Below are 20568 nucleotides of genomic sequence, written 5' to 3'. Positions count from 1 at the left end.
CCGCCCCGGAAGTGACGCAAAGGCATGAGCCGTGAAAAGGCGGCGCGGGCCGCTGTAGCAGTCGGCGGGCGCTGGTCGTCTGCCCGGATTCTCTGCTCGCTGAGCGTTTGTTCTCCAGCTTTTCGCCAGCTTGGCGCCCCGGCTCGCAAAAGACTTGAAGCCGCAGTGCAGATAGCTCTTAAAATCTCGCTTTTCACTGGGTGTACTTAGGAGCTTTTCTTCCTAGTGCTCTCTAGACCTGAACTCTCGCTCTCTTCCTGCTCTTACTCTTAAAACTTCCTAGTAGCAAAAAAGCCTAGAGCAAAGGATGTAATTGCTAAGACGGCAGGAGTTATTTCTAAAACGGGGGGGGGGGGAGGAGGGGACATGGCGTGGGAGCGGGGGAGGCATAAGGGTTGAAACTCTGTTGTAGTAGAAGGGGAAAGAAAGCAAAGCCTGGAATTTGCTCTGAGCCTCGCAATGACTCAGAGTAAAACGAAGACTTAACAGCTACTTGTCTGAAAAGCTCTGAAACCCTAGTTGAGAAACCGGGGATATGTGGCCTTTCAAAGGGGGAACTCTTAGGAATTAGTTACTCTGCAGGTCAGTTGGACCCTTTTCACCTGGATACTCACCTGTTTGTTTATGGCCTGACCTAGCTTCTTTTACTCTTAAATTGCTATCTAGTTATATATTGCTATCTAGTTACAGCCTACAGGACTTACAAATTTCTTGAAGTCCTAGGTCCTGTGTGGGAGCCTCGGGGGTTACTTGAAAATGTATCCTGCTTTCCTTAGTACTTGGTGTGTTAGAGCACAAGAGACTTAACACATTAAGGTTCCAAGAATGCTACCTTAGCCGTCTGTGGCATCTGTTGTCTTCCAGGATTGTGGGTCTAGGGGTCCTACATGGTTAACTTCTCTCAAAAGTATTGACTTAACTCTCACAGCCTTTCTCAATGAGTCTCACTTGTGCCAGCCTTGAAACTAATCAATGACTCTCACCTGCTCCAACCTTGAAACTAACACTTCTAGGGTCCTAGCCTGCTCTCCACACCTGCTGTGATTTTTGATGGTTTACTTTGTCCCAGGCCTTGAACGAAGATCCACCAAACTGCCCACCAGCAACATGTAGCTACTTGACTACAACTATGACTTAAAACAGTCCCTTTGTTACTCGCTACCTTAATGCAGTGTAGACGAAAAACAGTCGGGTGGCTCTGGTCTAAGATGTTTTCTCTAATAGCAAGATGTCTATCCTAGAATTCTGGGACAGGATAGTGTAGGCTTGTGAGTTTCTGCTCTATTAGGATTGTTCAAGGGTAACAGCTGATAAAAATAACCTTTCTAGGGCTGGAGAAGTAACTCAACAGTTAAGAGCACTGTCCTTCCAGAGGAGCCGGGTTCAGATCCCAGAACCCACATAGCACCACACAACTGTAGCTCCAATTCCAAGGAATTTGGCACCTTCTAAGATACAGGCAAAGATACTAATGCACAAAATGTTGTGCTTTCTAAAACCAGACTATAGTCTCGACTCAGCATGGTAGAAAACTGGGTTCACTTCGGTGACTGCTGGAGTAACTTAACCAGTTCCGGGTGCGTGACAAGCTGGTAACGGTCCTGTGTACAAAAAGCCTCGGCACTGGCAGCGAAAAGAGGGACCCTACAAAAGTACTTTCTGGATCAAGCTCTCAACATCTGACAATCCAGGCTCTTGGTATATTTTTCAGCTTAATTTAAATGAAAGCTCCAGAGAATTTAGATACTGGGGGCAGCTTATTCACTACAAAAATCGTGTGCCGTGTGTCACGTTTTCCAGGCTTTAGTGTAAGGGTCACTCAGCTGTTTCTTGCGTGAAACCATGTGTAGCCAACTTGTTTCTCACAGTGGGATGAATGTCCTGTCTTCCCCTCCCTCACTGCAGGCTTCGGCATGTCCTTTCCCACCGTGATTAGGGAGTGGTCCAGCTTCATATTTTTACATTCCTTGCGAATTTTTTTGCCTGCATGTCTGTGAAAGTGTTGATCACCTGGAACTGGAGTTAGTTGGAAGCTGCCATGTGGCATGCTGGGAATTGAACCCAGGTCCTCTGGAAGAGCAGCCAGTGCTCTTATCAGCCCTCTCAGATTCATACTTCTAATGTCAAGAACCTCGCCCACTTCCATGCTCAACCCCCCATCTGTCCTTCATCAAATCCAGTCTTTATGAGCACTCGCTTTGAATCCTTGGATCTCCATCTTACTAGTGAGTGCTGCCCTGCTCTCTAAGTGGCCTCGTATCACCTGAGCCTATTTTAGCCAGCTGATTATGTTCTACATAGAATCAACTATAGCCAGTGTGGTCTTAGTCACCTTACCCCTCTACTCAACTTTCGGCCTCAAGTTCAGAGTTACCTGTCCTGCCTAGCTGTGGGTACTGCCTAATGGTTGTGGTTCTGCTCTGCCTACACCTTGCTCAGCATCCTGTACCTGCTCCTTCTAGGCCATTCCAGACTCCTCACTTGAGGTCAGCCCCCTTTACATGCTACGTGCGTGGTGTTCAGCTCTGGTTACAGCATTTCTCCCTTCCCCCATCAGCACACTTTCCAGACAACTGAAATGAAGCTGCTGATTGCCATTGCTGTGAGGAAGGAAATGGGCAGCATACAATGTCACAAACTTGCATTCAACTCCAAAGCACGCTACTTGAGAACAAGGGACCAGAAAATACGGAAAGACTTGGAATAGTTTGTCTTGGGTAAGCTAGCTTGTTACTTGAATTGGAATGTGGCACCCCTTAATTGGCCTTGGGTGTGTTATCTTACAGCCCCCAGCTAGAATGTTCCTCTCAAGCTTGTTTCCACTAAGTGGATACACCGGAGTTGTGAGATCCTGTGTGGTGGGAACAGGAAACAGATGGTTCTGAATGCCCAAGGCTTATCCAACTACTTCCTTGCTGCCCTTGTATTCTTCGGCCCAGCTCTAGAGGAAAGGGCTTTCCTCACCTATATCCAGCCTGAAATGGGGCTGGTGCCTAGTTCCTGCCCGCCTAGACCTGTGTGGACTTGAGTCTCTGAGAAAGTCTTGTCACCGAGTCTTGCTGCCTTCTCACAGCCTACCCTCTGAAGGAATTTCAGTAACGCAGTCATGTCTGTTAAATGAGCTGAAGTAAACCCTACTCGGGCCATCTCCAACCTCTGGAATAGCTAGAATTGGGTCGCCTCTCCCCAGTGCATTCTCACTTCTATCTGCTGTGGTGGCTGTCAGTGTGCTCTTGAAGAGGCCTGACAGTAGTAGAAGTGGCTGTTCATTGCTGGACCCACTTTGGCCTAGCCTGTTCTTTTTGGATCTTGTAAATCCTAAAATCTAACCCAGGCTTAAAAGAAATGTTAAGCTCATTTAGATGAGACCTAGAAAGACTTTTAAAATCATACGTGGGAAATGAGCTTCAAGTACTTTGTTTACAGGGCAGGGGAGGGCGCATTGTTTGTGGGGAGAGCTGAGCTGTTCCAAAATATCGGCTGCTCTGTTCTTCCAAAACCTTGACTGAGGACTGGTTAGAGGAATTCTAGCCTCTCTATAACCTACCCAGAAGTTATTAGCCTCTGCATTCTAAACCCCTTAGAGAAGGGAGAACAAGTAGATTTTTTACTCATTCCTAAGGGAGCTTGTTAAACTGTATCCCTCCTGGGTGTCTATAAATACTTTTTCAATTGATCACCCATGGCAAGCTCAGTGTCCTGTCTGCCGTAGTTTCTGTGACTGCTCCAAGAACCCTGGAAAGTTTCTTCGGCTTGCTGTCCAGATTCACAGCCGATCGCTGAGGGGGATGTCCAGGTGGGAACCTGGAGTAGAAACTGGAGGAACACTGCTTTACTGTCTTGATCTAATTCATGATCGTCATGCTTACCATCTTCCTTTGACAACCCAGGGCTCCCTACCTGCCCAGTGATGGCACTGCCCAGTGGACAGTGCTCTCCCACGTCAATCACAATAGCTTCACAGATGATGCTATTAGTGAAACTTCATGGCAGCTCCATGTGAGGTTCCCCATCTATTCCGGGTAAGTTGAGGTTTGTGTCAGGTTGGCAATACAAACCGGAACACTGGCTTTCAAGACTGTTGTGGACCCAGTCACTGTTTAAGATCCTCTGCAGTAGTCACTATAAGAACTTTGTCACTGCCAACGTCACATCTACTTATAATTCAGGTGATGGGGCCGATTTGTAGTTCCTTATCAATTTCCTGAAACTTCCTTACCTATCAATTTCCTGAAACTCAAGTAGCTAACCTGTGAAGTCACGAGGGTTGGTCCTTATGAGGTTTGACTGTGAGGGATAACTGCTGCAGTTGGAAAACCTTGTTTTGAAAGACTTGGAGGGACCTAATCACGTGTCCTATGACCATTCGGGGAAATTCTCCTGTGGTGTAGCTATGAGATGTTACTGTCTACAGCTCTGCAGCCCCCCCCCACCCCTTTTTAGAGTGCTGGAGCTCAGGAGCTTCAACCTTCACCTGCCTTTTGCTCTATCAGGTAAAGTGGTATCCTGAGGCCAGTAATCTTTCCTCAGTTTGCCTACCCAAAGCTGTTTTCCAGGACCGACCATGTTTTCTGCTACCTTACTTGGTGCACATTCTAGGAGAGCTAGCTCCGGGCATGGACTGCATGCTGTCTGAACACTTTTTATTTTGTAGACCAGGCTGGCCTCATTCTGAGACCTGTCTGCTTCTGTCTCCCGAGTTTTGCTGGGATTAAAAGAGTATACCACTACACCCGGTTTAACACTTTTTGAAGCAGGGGTAGCAGGTTTTGACTTATCCAAGTTCAGAAGACATAAGTGATGTGCAACTAGGGTTCAAGATTAGTGTTGTCTTCAGAGCTATTTAGTACACAGAGAAGCCCAATACACAGGACTGGTTTTTATAAACTTCAATTTCAATTAGGTAAGCTTGGTGTTAGTAGCACTCAAGCTAAAAGGTTTTGTACATCTCTTCCAACTTAGGTTGAAAAGCCAGGCCCCTTGACTTTAAAGCTAGAGAAACTCTCGAAAAACAACAAAAGTTTGGTTCTTGAGACTGGTGTGTATTGTACGGTTGTACCCTGTGTTAGTATTCAGGCTTGTACTGGCCTGCCCTTGAGGTCCTGACAGGGTGTGTTCTCAGCTGCAGCCACTAAGAACAACTTCGGATTGTGCTAAAGATGTTAGTATTCAGGCATCTGTACTGGTTTACCCTTGGGGTCCTGACAGGGTGCGTCCTCAGCTGCAGCAGCTAAGCACCTGAATGCTTAAGATGTTAGTATTCAGGCATCTGTGCTGGCCTGCCCTTGGGGTCCTGACAGGGTGCGTCCTCAGCTGCAGCCGCTAAACACCTGACTGTGCTCAAGATGTTAGTATTCAGGCATCTGTGCTGGCCTGCCCTTAGGGTCCTGACAGGGTGCGTCCTCAGCTGCAGCCACTAAGAGCACATTCTGTGCACATTCGTTACATTCTCTTTTAAAAAGGTGGGCCTTAGCCGGGCAGTGGTGGCACATGCCTTTAATCCCAGCAGAGACAGGCAGATCTGAGTTTTGAGGTCAGCCTGGTCTAAAGAGCAAGTTCCAGGACAGGTCCCAAAGCTACAGAGAAACCCTGTCTCAAACCAAAAACAAAACAACAAACCACAACAAAATCTCCTGCTTCTGCCTGTCTGTCTCTGTGCCTTTCTCCTACTCCTGTTCCGAGTCTCTCCTCCTTTCCCCCCTTTTCCCATTCACTTCCCCAATTAAAAACCTCTCCACCAAGCCGGGCGGTGGTGGCGCACGCCTTTAATCCCAGCACTCGGGGAAGCAGAGGCAGGCGGATCTCTGAGTTCGAGGCCAGCCTGGTCTACAAGAGCTAGTTCCAGGACAGGCTCTAGAAACTACAGGGAAACCCTGTCGAAAAACAAAACAAAAACAAAAAACTCTCCACCTGAGCTCTGTTGCAGTAGTGTCTTTTATTGCCTTTTCTCCCAAATTACAACACAAGCTATTGGAGGCTTGGCCTAGTGATTACTTTATGTGGGTTACTGTATTGTAGAGTCGTAGCAGAACCCATTGCTGTTTGCATGGAGACTGTTTCTACAGAGATCTGTTTGTACAGAACCCAGCCAACCCTGACTTACATGTCTAATTAGCACGGCTTTCATCCTGACTCTGGGAAAACTATACCACAGGACATGCTTTTGTGTGTGTGTGTGTGTGGGGGGTGCTCCTTCAAACCTTTTCCTATGGAACTAGCTCAGACCTCTTCTCGGGGGCTGCTGAAGGTCTTGGTATAAGTCCTGAAGCTTCCAGAACTTCATTCCAGCTCCTGATAACCCTCAGACCTTGTCTTCAGTGGCTGCTCCTGAAGCCTTCCTCTGTTAGCTTTCTCCCTAGTCCACATCAGGAGTCACAGCCACCAGAGGGTTGTTCCTTCCAAAAACACATCTATAAGAGTACTTAGCTTCCACGGAGAAGGGATGCAGATGAACTGGATGCTCTGCAGGCTTCTCTCTTCCTCTTGTTTTCTAAAGAGTGGTGAACTCTGCTGAGGGGAAGGCATAAGTATAGTTAACTTTGATCTGAGCTCTGCCTGCTGCTAGCAGGTATACTCTGATCTGCGTCCCTGTGAGTTGAGTATTGTCCACTGAAAGGGAACTGAGTTTTAGGCCTGCATGTGTGAATAAGTAGGTTGACAAGGGTAACCATAATCGAACTCCAAACCAGAGTGGCCTAAAGAACAAGTCTTGAAGAGAAGCCCAAATAAAGGGAATGCTAGGGCTGGTTTCTCCTGAGATGGAAAGAAATCTGCTCAGTGTTTTCCCCAGCCTCCTATGGGCTCTGCTTAGTGTTCCTTGACCTGGAGCACCATCCCCTTGCACTTGGCAGTCTCCCTGCATCAATTGTTTTCAGTTCTCTGTATGACAGCACTGGTCCCAGCCTGGCGGTTGGATGCTGCTGTCCTCCGAGCATCTTGTCAGTTTTGTTTTCATAAGAATATTCTAATCTCGAGACCATCCAGATTGGGTCTGTTGACAGACCCTCGTTAGGAGGGTTGTGGGGTCAGTTTTGCATAGTTGCATATTTCTTCCTCCCACCCCACCCCCACCAGTTAGCCTTACTTTTGACTCACTTGGACCATGAAATGACATGCAGCTGGGGTAGCTTTTTGGGAGGAGTAACTTATCTGAGGGTATAACGGCAGATCCTGAGGTGGGAGGAGGGATCAGTTGGTTGATCCAGGAGGAAGGCTGCAGCAAATTTCTGCTTTGAGTGTGGTTTATCCTTTATGGTACAGGGACTGGCAAGACTCCTGCAACCATAGAGGAGCTCACTACCTTGCAGGGAATGTCTCCCTGCATCAACTTTATTTCCTATTTGAAAAGGAAATTGGTCAAGTGTACTACCAGAGAAATGTAAATGAGAACCTGTGCTTCAAACACAGACAGGATGTTACCTGTGTCTTAGGGTTTCCACTTGTGATAAAATGCCATGGCTTAAAAGCAAGCTGGGGAGGAAAGGGCTTATTTAAGCTCACACTTCCACATGGCAGTCCAGCATGGAAGTCTGGGCAGGAATTGAAGCCATTGAGGAAGTTCTTACAGCCTTATGCAACCCATAGCTTGCTTAGCCTGCTTTCTTGTACAACCCAGGGCTACAAGCCAGAGGTAGCACCACCCACGGTGAGCTGGGTCCCCCAATATCAACTAAGGAAATGACCACAGGCTCACCCAGAAGCTAATCTGATAGGGACATTTTTCTCAATTGAAGTTCCCTCTTTCAAAATGGTTCTAACTCGCGTGTTACAAAGTAAAACTAGCCAGTGCAGCCTGTCACATGATAGTTTACATCCTATTTCAAAAGGATCACCACACTTCAGTTTTTAAACATGTAATGCATATGTATATAGGCTATACAGAAATAACTTCTCTACTTTGCGGGAGTCCCCAAGTGGGTTAGCCCCGTTGTTCTCCACCTAACACATGTTAAAGGATAAAATGTGTAGAAATACCTAAGTTACATCTGCTCGCAGCTTTCCAGAAGCCGTAGTTCTTTATAGTGCCATAGTGACTTACTGGACACTTGACACACTGATCGATAACTGACTGGTCTCCATCATTTTCTGAGCAGTTCAACATTGTTAATGGCTTGGGCTGTTTTCTTTTGCAGCTGATCAAGGAGCTGTTCCCATGGTTCAGTTCTCAGCAGTGTTGAATATAAATTTTTGTCTCGTATCTAGGTTCAGATCCTGTTGCAGAAATCAATGAAGCTTTGTCAAACCAGTTTAGTTTCAATCTCTAGACATCCCTGCTTTTTCTTATCAGAAGTCATCTGCACAGCAAAGGAACTGCTGGTTCTCAATAGCAGCTGTTCGTGCAATTTTTCAGTGATCTCTGAATTTGAAGCCTCATTACAACATCCATTTGCAAGCCCATTAAGTTCTGAAGTTCCTCCTTCTGAAGTAGGATGCCCACTGTTCAGGAAAACTGTTTTGTTCAAAGCACCTGTGTGGTCTTGGAGATATAATTTCCCGGGTTGCTGTTGAGTTAATCACAGTGCTTTACAGATTCTTCAGCCAACATTGTACCTTCTTGGCTAAAGTTGTCCGAGTTCTAGTAATCTGTCAGAATCCACACTTTTTTTTAATTGAACTGTTTATACATCTGTAGACTTATGCTCTGAGGGGTGGGCTAAGATGCCTCTACTATTGCTTTGTTTTCCATTCTGCTGTGCTGTCATGGCCACCAGGTGGTGTCAAATGACCCCCTCTGCACCTGTCCCCTCAACTTAGCAGCAAGCTAACAAGAAAGAAGTCTTAATTTTTCATCTTACATGCCAATCCCAGTTTCCTTTCCCTCCCTTCTCCTAATTCCCCACCTCCTTCATCTCACCCCCACCCACTTAGAGGGGATAGGCATCTGTTGGGTCCAGGGGGGTCGTGCAAAGACGGAGACAGACCACTAAATTCTAATAAACCAGAAGCAAAGACTTTATTCCAGAAGCCAGAATCCAGGAAAAAATAAAATCTTCATGAGGCACAAAAGCTTTATCAGCTGAGACCACAGCCAGAGATGGATTTTGGAAGGCTGTGACCTAGGCAGTTTCTGAACCCACCTTTTTATTGTAGGGGCACTAAACATTAGTCTTGAACAAAGGAATTTTTACAATCTCAAGGTAAAACTCGGATACAGAGTGTCTTACTTTACAATCTTTAAGTTTTTCAGTTAAACTAGTGTTTGTACTTCTTGGTACTTCCAGGTAGTGTTTACTGAAGCACTGTGATCTCCCCTTCGATGCTGCCAGTTTCACATAGCAGGGATGATAATGTGTAAGTTAGAGGTCATATATCTATTTCCTAAAAGTTGACTTGGCTCATATCATAGGCTAGTTCTCAGTTTTCAGAGATGCTTTGGCCTTGTAAATAGCTGCGGGTTGTAAAGAGGAATAACCCATTGTTCCTTAAGCTGCTGAGAAAGCTGCTGACAATCTGTTCTCATTCTCCTAGGCTTACAACTTTGTTTCTACATTCCTATTTCTGGAATCTACATTTTTATTCTTGGACCCTTCAGCCTACTTTGGGGAGTCAACCAAAGATTGGTATACCAAGTTGAGGCAGGACCAAGCCCCTCCCTCCTGACTCGGGCATCAGGCTGGGCAATGTGTCCCACTTGAAGGTAATGGGCTCCAAAAAGCCAGTTCATGCACCCAGGGTAAGTCCTAGCCCCATTGCCACAAACAGATCAAGTCATATAACAATCACCCACATTCAGAGGGCCTAGTTAGGTCCCATGCAGGTTCCCCAGATGTCAGTCCAGAGTCTGAGCTCACTAGCTCAGGTCACCTGTCTCTGGTTTTCCACATTGCGATCTTGACCTTCCTTGCTCATGATCTCTTCTCTCATCAACTGAACTCCAGGAGCTCAGCCCAGTGCCTGGCTATGGGTTATTGCATCATCTTCCATCAGTTACAGAATGTAGATCTATGATGGGAGTTAAGGTGGTCACTAATCTGGTTCCAGAGGATGATCAATTTAGGCATCCTCTCAACTATTGCTAGGAGTCTTAGCTGGGGTCATTCTTGGAGATTCCTAGATTTCCTAGTGTCAGGTTTCTCTCTAACTCCATAATGGCTCCCTCTATCACCATCTTCCATTGCTCTCACTCTGTCCTCCCCCCAACTTGATGGGGAGGACAGATCTCAATGGACTGATTCCTTATGTTCCCATTCTCCCTCTTTTACCCCCTTCCCTGTTTATCCAGGAGACCTGAACTATTTCCCCTTCCTGGGACCCTCCTGCTTGCCCATCGTAAGAGTTCTCCTTTTTATCCTTTTTACCTAGCTTCTCTGGGGCTGTGGATTGTAGCCGATCTCCAAAATGTAAAGAACTCAAACTAGACTTCAAAATACCAAATAATCCAATTTAAAAAACGGGGTATAGGCTGGGCGGTGGTGGCGCACGCCTTTAATCCCAGCACTTGGGAGGCAGAGGCAGGCGGATCTCTGAGTTCGAGGCCAGCCTGGTCTACAAGAGCTAGTTCCAGGACAGGCTCTAGAAACTACAGGGAAACCCTGTCTCGAAAAACCAAAAAAAAAAAAAAAAATGGGGTATACACCTAAACAGAATAGCAACAGAAGAAACTCAAATATCTGAAAGACACTTAAGGAAATGGTTAACATCCTTAACCATCAGGGAAATGCAAATCAAAACGACCATCTTAGGATGGTTTAAGATATACCATTTTACACCAGACAGAATGGCTAAGATCAAAATCGCCAATGGCAGCTTATGCTGGAGAGGATGCAGAGTAAGGGGAACACTCATCCTCCACTGCTGGTGGGAGTGCAAACTTGTACAGTCACTTTGGAAATCGGTATGGTGGTTTCTCAAATTGGGAATTGACCTACTTCAAGACGCAGCAAATATCCTCGTCCCCCGGACATATACCAAAAAAAAGTACATTTATACCACAAGGGCATTTGCTCATCTGTATTTTTAGCAGCATTATTCATAATAACAAGAACCTGGGAACAACAAAATGCCTCCTCAACTGAAGAATGGTTATAAATGTGGTACACTTACAAACTAATTTTCTGGGGTGCCTTAGTACCCCGAGATCCTATTTGAGATGGTACCCATCTCCAAACAAGTGGTCATTAGGACCTAATACCTAATCAACTGACATTACATGCTCAAACACTCCTAAAAGCATCCTGGGGCCGAATGCATGACACTAATACAGTGTGGAGTGGCTTTGTGTGCATGTATGAGAAGGTCAGGCATGGGGGCTTCCTCATAGTCGCACATGGCCTTCTCTCCAGCTTTCTCTAGTCCTAACATCTCAGGAGCCCCTACCTAGAGAATGTCATGAAGTGAGCTTGGTCTCCTTACAGCAGTTGATTCCCAAAGATACCCACAAGCCAACTTGAACTCAATTTCTCAACTGAAGCACTCTTGAGGTGATTCTGCGTTGTGACAAGTTGACATTAAAAATTAATGACACCGAATGAGGTTTGGAGATCTTCTGTTGTAGGGCCCATGGGTCTACTCCTGTTCCCCAGGTTTCATCTTGGACAGTTTCTGGTCAGCCAGCTAAAACATTGTTCCAGTTCCCTTGCTCCTGGTAGTTAGCTACAGGGCCATTGTTTACTCCACCTTAGGCATTAAATTCCTACCTGCCTGGGGGAATTCCACTGTGCAGCAGTGGGCTGATCTCATTTCTAATGACCCTGGTCTCTTGTGTGTTCTCAATCTCTCCAGGCCCTTGCCCAGCTCGCGCATGGTACAGTGGCACACAAACTGTACCGAGAGTAACACAGGCATTACAGTTGGAGGCCCATCAGTGAGATCAGGAGTTAAAACATTCTGTGACTTCAGATGAGTAGGGGGGGTGGCTTTGGGTCGTTAATGACTCTTTTGTATGTAACAAGAGGTGCATGGCCCGTCTTAGCTGACTGTCAAATATTTCCCCTGTGAGGCTAGCTATGCAGGTGCTGTATTTGAGGGAAGTTCCTTTAAATTGTTGAATCTGAAAGGGAACTGTTTTGCTGTTAATGTAGCCTCTTGCCTTTGCCTGTGTTTCTTCACAAGATGAGTACATCCAGCAACACTCAAGGGATGGACCTGAGTTGGGGTGGCAAGGGAATGAAAAGACACACTAGGAGACAAATGCCTGGGGTAACCTCAGCTCTGATGGAGAAGCCACAGAACATGAATGGAAGCTCAGGGTATTTGTTATACAGCTGAGCCAATCTCCACAGGAGTGGTCTCTGTATGGGAGCAGTCGTCAGTCCTTAAATATCTAGGAGACAAAGATGGTGTACTTTTCTGCACATGCTCTCAACATCCACATAGACCCAGATGAAAGCTTTGTTGCATAACCTCACTCCCCTGGTGTTCAGGGTGGGGTTGTTGGTCATTTTGCCATGGGTCTGAAGCTTTGGTCTATAGCATGAATTCTAATTGGTCTTAAAAAAAAACCCGAGTCCAATATCTAAAGATTATATTTATTGTATATAGTTTCTTATATGCAAACATATACAGGCAATACAACAATAACACTCAATGGTGGTAGGTTTAAACTCAAAAGGCCACCCACCTTGAGGAATGCTAAAACATATCTAATAGTCATTAACAGGACATGCATGGATTTAGATGTCCAAGAATATGGGGGCATTTAATTCAAATTGCCACAAGAAGTTGGACTCGGGATCTAGCTCCATCCATGGGCAGGTCTTCAGGAAGGACGGTCCCACCTACATTGGTGGCGTCTGGAGCTTAAACTATCCTTCACTAATCACTATGATGGCTTTATCTTATAACAGCAGGAAAATTGAATCCTGCCAGCTTTCTTATATACAGGGCAGCATCTGAAGCCATCAGTTCATTGCCAGGATCTTCTAATCCTCCAATTGTTTCTATGTGCATAGAAATGGCTGATGTCATTGCTTCCACTTTGGCTGTGGAGTATCTGGAGCAGGATGGCTTCATTTGAGAAGCGGCGATAATGGGGACAGCAGCTTGTACTTGAAAGCTAGTGTTTAAGATTCAGTAGTGCTTGATGGTTTAAACTCGTAACATGGGTTACCTATAGCAGACTAAGTAGCCTTTACTTATGCATTGGCATTTTATTCTTATATCCCTAGGCTCATTTAGCCTAGAAGCCATTTGTGTGGATAGATGACCTCCGTGTCACCTATATTCTGGGACTTTTGCATACTCTACTGGGCTGTTGGACAGTTTCAGGAACTGAAACTGCCTTTGCACTGGTCAGGATTAGGCTTCTGGTTGGAGAAGCTGAGAGGAAGTGGTGCATGGCCTTTGCAGTCTGTGGATGTCTGGATAGATAGGCCATGTGGTGGGCATAAACCTGGGCAGGGGTCCTACAGCAGCGAGTACCAGGAGGGCACAACCAAGGTTGAGGGTGCCTCAGATAAAGACTTGGGTCTTTGATTCTTATAGTTTCCTCAATGGACAGCTATGTAGCCTCTGCGTCCTGATTCCACATGGGAGTCCATCATGGAAGTTTGGGCTGGAACCTGGAGGCAGGAACTGAAGCCAAAACGATCATAAGTTGTAAGAAACTGAAAGTTCTTCCTACAGCCTTCTGCAACCCAGAGTTTTAGCCTGCTTTCTTATATATAGCCTGGGAACCACCAGCCTGAGGTGGTACCACCCGCAGTGAGCTGGGCCCCCCAACATCAGTCATGAAACCGACCACAGGCTTGCCCACAGACGAATCTGGTAGGGACATTTTTCTCAATTGAAGTTCCCTCTTTCAAAATCTGCTTGTGTGTATTAAAAACTAGCCAGCACAGCCTGTCACATGACATTCTATATCCTATTGCAATAGGATAACCACTACTCAGCTCTTTGACATGTAATTTATATGGATATGGACAATGTAGAAGTAATGTTTCTCTACCTAGGAGTCCCCACCCCAGGTGGGCAGCCTTATCATTTTCCATCTAACACATTTGGAATGTGTAGAAATGTAACCTATGTCTGGTTTGCATGTTTTGGAAACTGCTAGCAGTTTTGAATGAGTTTATTACAGCAAGTGAAAATAGAAGCAGCAGAGAAGAAAAGCATCCTATTGGGTGCTCGTGGCATCCAGCAGAGATGGCTGGAGTAGCCCTGCCTATAGAGGGCTTATATCCAGCTGAAATCAACTTGGGACAGTCACTTGAGTTGCCAGTGGAGACTCTCAGACAAAAGCAGAGTTTGTCCCCTGGGGTGAGCTTTTCAGTGAATGAATTAGCACAAAGTTACCAGTAATGAAGACCCTCCTACATCACAGTAAAATAGGTGAGCATTTATTTTCAAAAAATTTGACCTTGAGGAGCTGGGAGCATTGGTTCAGGGCAGGCTTGAAAGCATTGAACTTATAACCTTCCAGCGAACACTGCTGGATTTCCAGGATTTGCAAGGTGGATGTAACTCTTAAGAATTCCAAATGACTTAAGCTCACCAAATGACTTAAGCTCATACTTAAAAAGTATGCTTATAAAATTCCAGGAATAGACTGGGGAAGCTGAAGCAGTCAGATGGAGTGCAAAATGAAGAGCCCCAGGACCTGGTGTTGTCTTCCATGGCTGAGTTGTCTCACTGTAGGCATTATTGGAAGGTGAGACAAACACTAGTAACCTGTTGGAAATGGCTCGCCACCACCTCAGCCCTCTTTTTAAGGGCTCGTCTTTTACTACTGCACTACTTCGGCTTAATTCTTGTCCCTGTTAACAGAACCACATCAGGTGGGAAAGCACATTTTAAAAATGTTCGGAGTCTGGAAAAGGATAGCCCTCATCCTGAGTCTTTCTAGAATTTTAGAGCATGAGACAGGATGTTCATCACATCCTCCCTTAGATAACATAAATACATGTAAAAGAAAGCGAAAACCCTGCTTGCATAAGTGAGCCTTGAAAAATGCTCGCTTCAACTCCAGTCATTGTAGGAAGTAACAAAATAGCTGAGCTTTATAGTCACTAAAATTACAGTGGGAGAGAGCAGATTCATGATTAGTAGGTACAGAAATTAAAGACGAGTGGGGGAACAATTTTGACTAAACGAAAATACGTTAAAAAATGCAATCGGATGATCTAAGTTTCAGGTCTTGGGAGACTGAGACAAAGACCCTGCAAACCATGTTAGCTTATGTTCTTGGGGAAAGCCCAACAAGAGGGGACCTGACAAAGAATAAGGATAGGGCATGGCAGGAAAGGTGGCCTGTCTAACTGACATGAGCGGTTTTGAAAGAGGGAATGTGTGGAGACCTGTATGGCCCATCCTGAAACCTGAATCTACCCAATGACTGCTGCAGCCCTCGAATCCTCTGGTTGCTTTTCTCTGCAGTTCTAGACTCTACCCCATCATTCATCATTGCCTCAGCAGTGCTTAGGCATGCATGGGCAGCCTGTTTATGGCGGTTCTCCTATCCTGGGCAGTCCTAGATGCTTGTGTTGTCATACCCAAGGTTTCATAGTCTTCCTTTATACTGTCTGTCCAGCGTTTTCCTGTGCACTTCTCCAAGCAGTGCTTTCTTTAGGTATCTGCTGTCTTTCATTCTCAGCACAGCCAGAGTATCTCAAACGCACTGTTGCCGTATCCTGTAGTTTACTTCCTTCTGTAGCTGGAGATGTTTCTCAATGTCATCGTTGCACAGCCTGTCTCTTAGTGTGACACCTAGAATCCTCCTGAGACATGCCATTTCGTAAACACATTCAGCCACTGTTCTGAGAAGTCTCATTGTCCAGGTTTCGGAGTCGTAAAGAAGGCAGCTCAGGGCAAGTGTCTCATACACTTGTAATTTTGTTGTTGTTGTAACGTCTCTCACTGACTTTTCCTAGTGCCTGGAATGCAGCCCTAGCTTTCCCTATCTGCCTCTTGATGTCTGAGATAGTTTCCTCCTTTGAACTGAGGTTTCCTCCTAGATAGACAAAGCTGACTGTTGGCTTGAGGTTCTGATTCTTTATTGCAATGTTAAAATCCTTGTGTGCCCTTCCCATGTGCTGTATCTGTCTCCATGTTTATTTTCACACCACCGTTTTCACTGGCTTCCACTCTATTTACCATGGCCTGCGGCTCATTTGGACATTCAGCAAGTAGTGCTGTATTGTCGGTGAAACACAAGTTATTAAATCACACACATCTATCTGCACACCCATCTCCTCATCCTCCAGGGCTGTTGCTATTAATTCCAGGAATATAACAAAGAGTCGTGATGAGGATGCATTCCCGCCACCCTCCTACGATTGTCTTCAACGGATCACTTAGCTCTCCACAGGCTTTGACTGATGCAAAGGTATCTTCATAGGCATTTTCTAGTATTCTCATTGTTTCCCAATGTGCTTTCCTACCCTGCTGACCTATTTTTCCTAAGGTCGGGTCACAGATACGGTGCCCTTAAGTGGGCTCGGTAGGTTAGGGTGAATCACAGGGGCTGGTCATACATCTGGACAGTCTTTCAGGAGTCTTACTTGATCTGGGGCAGTCATTTTGGAGAGGATGGATCACCAATGTCCTCCCTGTCTTCATGGGGTTCATTTGTGCGTATGGGTTTTCGTCTGGAAGTTTCAGTTCTCTAGTGTCCCATGGGCTTACTTGAACCTGTCAGCATGTCCCTCCAGACTGACTCTGAAAGGTGTACTGAGTACTGGAGGGTTCTGGAGCAGGGCTCTCAGTCCATAGGAAATTCTGACTAGGTTTTCTTTAGTTTGCAGAGGGGGTATGGAGCAGCAAGCTGCTGCCTTGGGAATGCCATCTCCCTCTGCTCTGGAGTCCAAGGCTTAACTGAACTACCATTCTAGGTGACATAAGCCTGGGGAGAGTAGGGCCTGAAATGTTTCTTGGCTTATATCCAAAGAGGGCGTGCTGGAGAAGCCAACTGTCCTAGCAGAGGGGAGCTGTGCTAGGGTGTCTTCAGTTCTTCCAAATGATGGCTGTGGGAAGAGGCTGAATGATGGAAACCAAGGTCACCATGATGGAGGGAGCACTTGGTTTCAACTTTAGCCAGAGGCTGGGGTACTCTACCCGATTGATCAGACTATAAGTGCATCCTTAACTGAGCTTCTAAGACTTTTGAACTCTTTAAGACTGGCCTGGGTATTCTTGCTTTTTACTCGGGAAATTCTTTTAACCTGAAACTGTGGCCAGAATGTGGAGCGTGGAGGCCATAAGCTGCTTGAATGGCTGGCAGCTGAGCGCTCACCTCTCAAATTGCAGGCAGGAAACAGTACAACACTCAAAATGGGAGTTTTAAACTCAAAGGCCACAACTTTGAGGAACGCTACATCTCCTGAAGGTACCCAGTAGTGTCACTAACTGGGGACAAACCCAAATAGTGTCACTAATGGATGACATGCATGTATTCAGATATTCAAGATTTAAAGTGATTCTTCAAAATACCATAAGAATCTGGATCCTGAGTCTCCATGGGTAGGTCTTCAGGAAGGATGGTCCCACCTACATTGGTGTTGTCTGGAGCTTAAACTATCCTTCACTAGTCACTATGATGGCTTTATCTTATTTTATAACAGCAGGAAAGTTGAATCCTGCCAGCTTTCTTATATACAGGGCAGCATCTGAAGCCATCAGTTCATTGCCAGGATCTTCTAATCCTCCAATTGTTTCTATGTGCATAGAAATGGCTGATGTCATTGCTTCCACTTTGGCTGTGGAGTATCTGGAGCAGGATGGCTTCATTTGAGAAGAGGTGATACTGGGGACAGCAGCTTGTACTTGAAAGCTAGTGTTTAAGATTCAGTAGTGCTTGATGGTTTAAACTCGTAACATGGGTTACCTATAGCAGACTAAGTAGCCTTTACTTATGCATTGGCATTTTATTCTTATATCCCTAGGCTCATTTAGTCTAGAAGCCATTTGTGTGGATAGATGACCTCCGTGTCACCTATATTCTGGGACTTTCACATACTCTGCTGGGCTGTTGGACAGTTTCAGAAACTGAAACTGCCTTTGCACTGGTCAGGATTAGGCTTCTGGTTGGAGAAGCTGAGAGGAAGTGGTGCATGACCTTTTTGCAATCTGTGGATGTCTGGATAGATAGGCCATGTGGTGGGCATAAACCTGGGCAGGGGTCTTACAGCAGCGAGTACCAGGAGGGCACAACCTAGGTGAGGGTGCCTCAGATAAAGACTTGGGTCTTTGATTCTTATAGTTTCCTCAATGGACAGCTATGTAGCCTCTGCATCCTGCTGACAAGGGTCTTGAAGACTTTATCATAAAGGATGGAGTTGCGCGATTCCTGTGGTGGGCAGTTAGTCTCATCCGCTGGTCTGTGAAAAGGACGGTTATGGTTAGCACGCATGGGTTGCTCTCGTTAAACTGTTGCTGTGAAGAACAGCACAATCAAAAGCAACTTAAGCAAGGAAGGCGGGGATTATCTTATACTTCTGGGTCACAGTTAGTCACCGATATCACTGGATCAGAAGAATCCCCTGGCCATCTGCTGTGGGCTAGATCCTCCACATCTGTAAGGACAATCTCCTACAGATGTTCACACTGGCTAATCTTGGAAATTCTTAAGTTCCATCTTCCTAACTGACTAGTTTATGACATTGACAAGAATAATTAGTGTATTGGTTTGAATAACCAATACCTTCATGCCCAAAAGGTCTGAGCTCCTAAAAACCTTGGGCCCTTATCAATCTTATGTTTTGTGAATTCCAACTACCCTTTAACACTGATTAGAGGCCATCCACCCTTGGAAAGTCATGGGTCTTGGATTTCATGCCCTTTTTGCAACAAGAACAATTTCTGCTCTTGGCAAGAGTTCAGATCTGTCACCACCCACAAAGCCATTAAGACTTCTGAGTGTGTGGATAAAAGGCATGCTTCCATTGACTCGCTGACTCAAGGGGAGGAAGCAACTTCTTCCATTAATCTTTATTTTCTGTGGCTATGATAAAATAGTCAAAAGGAATTTGAAGAGGTTTTAACCTCACAGTTCAGGCAGTAGTCTCACTGCATAGAAGCAACAGAAACCGCTTGCTTGATGCAGTTGGTCGTGTTGTGTGTGTGTGTGTGTGCTCAAGCAGAGTAATGGAAGTGGGCTTTCTTAGTGCTTGACCATTTACAATTTTGACAAGTACAGGACTGCAAGCCTAGAGACCTACCTATTCCTAAAGAATGGTGCTGCTTCCTGCAGCTAAGATTATCTCCCTATACTAATGTAATTAAGAAAATACCTTAGAAATTGAGGTCTGACTTGATGAACATAATCTCCCACAAGTGTCCATAGCTTCTTCCTGACAGTTTCCAGACTATCAAGTTGCTAGTGTCCAAGTAGTTCTTTATCTATTATAGAATACCTAGAATTTTATAATGATGATTCAAAATTGGTGCCTTAGCTTAAGTGTACTGGGATGTTTGTATTAGGAATCTCTAGATTAGATGAGCAGAAACAATGGAATAAGTAGATGACTGTAGCGTGGCGGTTATTTCCAATGGGAAATAATCAAAACTAGCCTTGTCCGAAATCAGCTTTAATAAAGGAAGTGGGGCAAACTTACAGAGCCAGGGTTCCAGTGAAGAGCAGGGAACCAAGAGGGCGGAGCTTACCCAAACTCAGTTCTTTTAAAGGTATTTTTTGCCCTGGAGCGGCCACGCCCCTCAGACAAGGGATTGGTCAGCCTCCCCACCAGATGACCTAACCGATGGATAATTTATCTTGCATCAAAATAGCCAGAGTGGGTGAATCACACTTAAGAAGCTAAGAATATAGTAGTTGCCAGACCCTTGAGACTTGGCACCTCTACCACTTGGAGTATTGCTCCCTGGGGAGTCTGTGGCTGGGGGCCTCAGCAGTCCTTATCTGGTGTGGGAGAACTTGAAAGATTCTTGGGGAGCCATCTAGTCCTTAGTCTCCAATGGAAGCTTGGAAAATTTGCTTTTGACATAACTGGATAAATCACCTCAGAAGCAAGAGTGAAGGCAAGGCACCTTCTGCCCTATCCTTCTCACTTTCTCTTCAGTGTGGCTGGCTTCTTTATGTTGGTTTTTGATCCATTTGGACTTGACTTTTATGCATGGTGATAAGGATCTATTTTCATCTACATGTTATCTAGTTATGTCAGCACCATTTGTTATGGTTTCTTTTTTCATTTTGTTTTGCTTTTTCAAAAATTAGGTGTTTGAAGGTGTGTGGATTAATGTCCTGGTCTTCGATTCAGTTCCGTTGGTTCTCCAGTCTGATTTTATGCCAATACCAGTAGTTTGAAGTCGGATTGTGATGCCTCCAGAAGTTTTTATTGTACAGGATTTTTTGGCTATCGTGGGTTTTTTTGGTTTTTCATATAGAGTACTGCTCTTTTGAGGTCTGAAGAATTTTGCTGGAATTTTTATGGGCATGTGTTGAATCTGAAGATTTGCATTTGGTAAGATTGTCATTTTTTACAATTTTACTAGATTAAGAAAACCATCTGGAATACAAGTCACCCTGTCTAGATTATCATGGCCAAATGCCATTTGTCCTTCACTATTTAACCTTTGACTTGGGCCTTAAAGAATTTTTCTTGATTCATAGATCCTTAGTGTACTGTCCTTGAGCTTGGCAAATACCTTCTAATTTGTAGCATTCATCTATAGAGTCAT

The sequence above is a fragment of the Arvicola amphibius genome, chromosome 1, assembly GCF_903992535.2.
Source record: "Arvicola amphibius chromosome 1, mArvAmp1.2, whole genome shotgun sequence".
Lineage (NCBI taxonomy): Eukaryota > Metazoa > Chordata > Mammalia > Rodentia > Cricetidae > Arvicola > Arvicola amphibius.
The sequence above is the reverse complement of the archived record's forward strand: the minus strand, read 5'-3'. Positions refer to the sequence as shown.